The sequence below is a fragment of the Poecilia reticulata genome, linkage group LG4 (assembly GCF_000633615.1).
Source record: "Poecilia reticulata strain Guanapo linkage group LG4, Guppy_female_1.0+MT, whole genome shotgun sequence".
Taxonomy (NCBI): domain Eukaryota; kingdom Metazoa; phylum Chordata; class Actinopteri; order Cyprinodontiformes; family Poeciliidae; genus Poecilia; species Poecilia reticulata.
In genome coordinates, this window is record NC_024334.1 from 29454612 (window position 1) to 29460932 (window position 6321).

The window sequence follows — 6321 nt, forward strand, 5'->3', positions numbered from 1 at the left end:
TTTTTTTCATTTAGCATGCAGTTGTTTTCTTTTTTTTTCTTCTTTTTTTTTAACTAGAACAAAGTCGGGCTTTTCTTTGTGTGATTTTGCCGCATGATGCCGTTGATAAAACGCTGGATTGTGCCACCTGTCAGCTCTTTCTTCACCCGCTCAGGTGGCCTGACAACCATGTCAAAGTGCATTGCGCCCTCTGCCGGTCATTCCTATTCAAGGCAGCTCGATCAGAAAATGTGTCTCCTGGCGTCACCACTCCGATTCTTTACTGATTAAAAAAAATGTCCAATGAAACATGTTCTCACCTATTTGTTGTTGTTGTTGATGATCATCTGAACAGACTCGTTTGTGTAACACAATATTGGCTTCAGATGGAAAATGAAAGAAACATGTTGAGTTTATATTCTGCTATTAAAATTATGCTTCTGTCCTGCTGTGCTGAAAATGGTGATCAAAAAGAAAAAAAAAAAAACTAACGAAAAAACTAAAAGAAATGTGACCAACATGATTTAATTCTAATTACTGAACCCTTATTATTGAACAATTCACGTGTTGAATGTCGACATGCTCACTCAGAGTCCCTGTGTGTGACAGACATTACCACTAGGTGGGAGTCTCATAAAAGGAATGGCATCACTAGGCCCGTGAAAGACAGGCATCAGCATGTCCAAACATGTGCAGGACCTTGCAGAAGTATTTATAAATCGTTTTTACGTTTTGTCACATCATAACTACACAATTTAATACATTCATTTGGATGTTATGTGATTGACCATTGCAAATGTGTCCACAGTTGTGAAGCGAAAGGAAAATGATACATGTTTTAATTTTTTTAAAGAGTCATGTTTTTTTTTCTGAAAGAGTCATGTGCATTTGTATTCTTTAAACTCCAAATGTGTGCAGTTATATCTCAGTAAAAATACAGCTGTTCTGTGAAGGCATCAGAGATTGAATAGAGAGCATCAGGGAACAAACAGCAACACAAAGACCAAGGAACACAGCAGTCAGGTTAAGGAGAAAGCTGCGGAGAAGTTTAAAGCAAGTACAGAATTGCACAAATTATGATTTGCACAAGGACATGGACATTTACCTAAACTGAGAAGCCACTCAAGGAGACAATTAACCAAAGTTCTATTAAGAAATCCACACCTATGGTTAGAAAGTTTAAATTTACATCCCAGCTGTTAGTCAGCTATTCCAGAAATCAGAGTTTTGGGGAAGTGAGGCAAGAATAAGTTTTGCTGAAAAAAGTCATTTGCCACAAGCCTTGTAGGTGGAAAAACGTGTTCCGGTTAGATGACACCAAAACTTAACTTTCTGACTTAAATGCAAAATCATGTGAGTAGAGAAAAGCTAACACTGTGCATCATTTTGAATACGCTGGTGGTGGCAGCATCTTGCTGTGGGGGTATTTTGTTTCAGCAGGGACAGTGAAGTTTATAGGAAATAAGGAGATGGGAGATGAACCATCTCTGAGGACTGAACATCCACCACTGTACTCTAGCAGCAGGTTACAGATACATTTTTATTTTCTGCCTTGTTTCAGTAGAAGGCTGAGTGGTTTTGATGAAGAATCAGAACTGTATTCGATTATCTCTATCTTAGACTGGTCTTCTCTAAACTGGATAAGTCTGCACTACATGCAGGTTCCTGAAAATATAATTTGACATGTATCAGTCTTTTTGCCAAATTTTTGAAAACAAACTCAAAAGTTTGCAGTTTTATTTGCATAAGGACAACCCTACATGTTTATAGCCCAGCCACAGACAAAGATCTCATACGGGAGGTTATGTAACTATATGGAAACGTGTTAGAATAGCACTTTCAAAGCCCAGACTTGAAATCCTAATGAGAATCAGTAGCAGCAGGACATGGACGTTGCTACTCACAGACATCCTCTATCCAATCTGCCTGAGCCTGAAGTAGTTTGTGAAACAAAACAGGGCAACACCTTTAGTCTTTGGGTGGAAAACGTTGGTTGAGGCATAGCCTAAAAAGACATGCAGCTGTGAATGCGCAATTATAAAATGTGACTGAATATACATGCACACCACACTTTTTTCAGATTTCTGTTTGCAACAAAAATTGAAAGCCACATATTATTTTCCTTCCACCTCCCAGATATGCATTACTGCACATCGCTCTGTCTACATAAAATTCTGGATTTTGTCATTAACATGACAAAATTAACAGGACTGTCATTTACATATACAAAACATAAAGCATTATTTTTTATTCTGTCACGTATCCACAATTTCTATAAATAAAACGGCCACTGATTATGTCACAGCAGCTTTTCACCGGCACTTAACTGTGAATCTGGTCTTTTCAGGCATAGTAAAGTCTTATAGCGCCCTCTGCTGGTCATCCATGTGCACTGCGTTAAAACTTTCCTCTGCGGCATATTGAACTGCAGATCAGAGAAAGGCTTGCTTATCGTGTGTGCATTTGCAGTAGCAGACAATAACTTCTAAGCACTGTTAGACGTAAGCAGGCATTTGTTATCAATTCTGTTACCTCTAATAGAGATGTTGACGTGCAGATCTCAGTGAGTGCAAATCTATCTCCAAGTGTGCCAGTTGGTTCAGAAATATGGAAAGGAAGAGCCAGGAGCACCAGCTTGCAGAGCATTTCTGGTTTGCGCAATCATATATTCAGTGCTCCTTTCTCTGTGTTTACTAATGAATAATTAGACAAAAGCAGATAAATAGCCACAGGCTTCCAGAGTGGTGCAGAAAGACATGGGGGAATCCATTTATGTTATTACTCTATACATAAAATCCATTTTCATTTTCAGAAACGCAGCTCGGCTTACTGCAACAATAACAAATAGATAACGGCAAAACAAACCCGCACCAAGACAACGACAATTGTGCACATTGTGGACTGAATTTAGTGCCTCCAATCTTACAGCTCAGTAAACTTGTAGCAAAGCAGATAAAGCAAGAATTAAAGTTTTGTTTTGCTACAGTATGCACTAAAAGGTTTTATAGCTTGGCTGAATCACCGACAGTGTTTCATCAAGGAGCTGCCAGTGATGAAAATAACTAAAATCCTTGCCTGCAGCTGCACAAATACCAACTGTTCAGCACAATAATAAAACAGCAGATAGATTAGCTGCAGTCTACCAGCTCTTATTCCTTTTACTTCCTGAAGAATAAAGCCAAACGTTCGTGAAAACTGTCAACGTGTTTTTCAGAATGCACATTCTGGCTCACAAAGGAGCTCAAGCATATTTAAATCATAAGTTTAATATTGACTGAAACTCAAAAGAAACAAACGCTTTTGTAACGTTTCTGTTAATGAAAGACGACAGAAAATAAAAAATCTAAAGATCCTATCCGTCCATCCATCTATCCATTCTTACTACCACTTCAAATGTACTTATTTGCAGACTGTTTCTTATATTCTAAAATCATAACAAAACTTAATTATTAACAAAGGTGAAGGTTTGATTTCTTGTCAAATGACGGTTTGACTAAAAAAGTTTTAAATGTTAAAGTTTTTATTTTTACTTTTTAATTTCTTTTTATTTCTCTCGCACTGTTTCTTTTTTTAAATCTCTTTCTCTTTCTCACTGTTTATTCAATGTCACACGCTGTTTTTATTTTAATTATGTAAAGCACTTTGAAATGCCTTGCTGATGAAATGTGCAATACAAATAAAATGTGATTGATTGATTGATTGATTGATTGATTGATTGATTGATTGATTGATTGATTGATTGATTGATTGATTGATTGATTGATTGATTTATCTATCTGTTGTAAAACATTATGGTCAGTCACTGCAAATGCAGCTTCCAGATTTATTAGACGCAGGTCATTATAGAGATTATTTGAAACTTTATGGCTGAATAGTTTAGTCATGGTCATGGTTGACTCATTTTTGGTCCTCACTTTCATAACACCATCTGCAGCTAAACATCCTCAGATAACGACAGCTTCATACAGGCAGGTCATTTTGGGAATCTGACAGGACATGCAGTCACAGTTTGTTCTTGCTGCCAATTTAACTCTTTTCTCTGTTTCTTATACCACTTAAGTATCATGGGGACACCCGTGTCTTCACAGACTCGTTGACGACGTTTAAGTGTTTTGAGGATGACAGTTAAGGGGTTAAAAGAGATTACACAGCTGTTTAAAAAGACAATAAACTGCTGATAGTCACGTGGTCTTTTAAAGGAATCATAAAATGCTCCAAGCTTCTTCTCTTTTACCAAGAAATCACAAAACAATAAAATGCATTTTAATGAGAAAAAAAAAAGCAAATTAAGATGATTCTTTTATGACCAAAGAAATGATTACTCTGGTGCATTTCTATGCACATTCACTGGATAGTTAAAAATGCTTTTCTTTGATTACAGCCTCTTTAAGAGACTCCTGCTTGAACAAAGGTGAAGCCGGAGACGATAGAAGGAGACGATGCACGTGTTGTGTGCTGTGCAGATCTCGCTTTGGAGGCCAGAGGGTGTACATGACTTTCCTGACACAGCAGGAACACACTAAATCTCCACACGTGCAGAATTATAGTCAATACTGCTGGGGCGCATAAGGTGTGCAGAAATATGACAGTATTCATCTGTGGGCATGATCTATGTTTGCACGCTGTATATGCACACCATATTTTTTTAATGTGTGTGTACAGCATGGCTGAATAAAATTCTCGAGGAGGTGGGGTGTGTTTTAGTTCTCCCTGTGGGCACTGCATTAACTTGGATTTATTACCCAGATAATTAGCCACATTAGGTGTTCAGGTCATTTCCCTCCTAGTAGTGCCAACTGCCACGTGACTATACTGGAACAGGAAAATGTCCCACACAGCCCTGAACAAAAAAAAAAAAACTATCATGGAAAATAAATGAATGAATATTGTGAGATGTGAAAATAAGCAAATGCAAGTTCTCACACATACACAGAATGCGCAAAAAGCTGCAGTGCTTGTGAGTGCGAGTAGAAAGAAAAGCACAGACAGACCACTTGACACGTTTTTCCAATTCCACAAAGATGGCTACATTGTTAGAGGTGCATATTAATTTTTACTCTTTGCGTACTCACACTTATTGATGAGTGGGGAGTGAATGGTCTGCGGTGAGAAAAAGGAGTGTAGCTGTGAAGGATACTCCAAGGTGATATTTTCTTTCTAAACACAGAACTGCAAGGCCTTGCAAAAGCACTGAATCTTCTGAATTTTTGCTCCATTACATCTTCAAATGGGCAACACTCGACTGTAACTGTGAAGAGGAATGAAACATATAAATAATTTTATGTCATTTAAAAAAAAAAATTATAAAAATCTTTTTAGATCATGGTGGGAGAGTCTGTTGCCACAACAAGCATCAGTCATACACTCTACAGAGTCACTCTTAACAAAGTAGATAATTATTGTTGGAAAAAAAGCCATAAGAAGTCCCATTTAAAGTTTTATATCAGGAGCAACGCAAGCATGTAGAAGAAGATGACCAAGTCTGGTGTGAAACAAATGGAGCTTTCTGGGCTATATGCGTTTGGTGGAAAACTAACACTGCACATCACCCCAGTCAAACCTTTCCCACAATGAAACATGGTGGAAACAGCATCAGACTACCAGCATATAAGGACAATCTTGGAAGATAACTTTTTAGTGTATAAAACCAAAAAAACAACTTGATACTTGCTTTCCCACAAGACTCATACAGTCAGAGCTACACTGTCTAGATAAATACATATTAATTTTTAGCTCAAATACATCTAATTCAGAATGGAGGAAATTGTTGACTATGATGTTGAAAGATGCTCTCCATCCAGTCTGACTAAAGCTTGTCTTTGTAACACGAGAAAAATGTGAAAATGTGTGAAGGAGTGTGAATACTTTCTAAGGGACTATGTGTAAAAAAGAAGCACATGTGAACTTGGACTTCTTTGTGTAACAGATGACTGGCTGTTTTTATCAGAGTCCATGTATTTTTGGTTAAGTAGCTTATTCTGTCATAAACATTTTTTAAAAATCTGGAAAAGCTAACATTTCAAAGTCTTTGAGCTGCTGATCTTACAGTTACTAAGAGTAATAAAATCCATACACTCACTAATACCACCCCTGTCTGCACCCCCATAATATACATATAGAGCACCATATGTGATATGCTAATAAATTCTGAACACACATTGAAATGTTGCTAGCCTCTCCCTGAGCCCCCATTCCTCGCTGTTCCTCATCGGTGCTTTCTGCTGAAACGTACAATTTGCAATGTGCAGTTAATGAGTTGTTGAAGGCTGAGAATGAATCCCATTCTAGCAGTAATTGTGTAAGGTTTCCCAAGGGGGGCAAGTCTGTGTGCATGTGTGCATA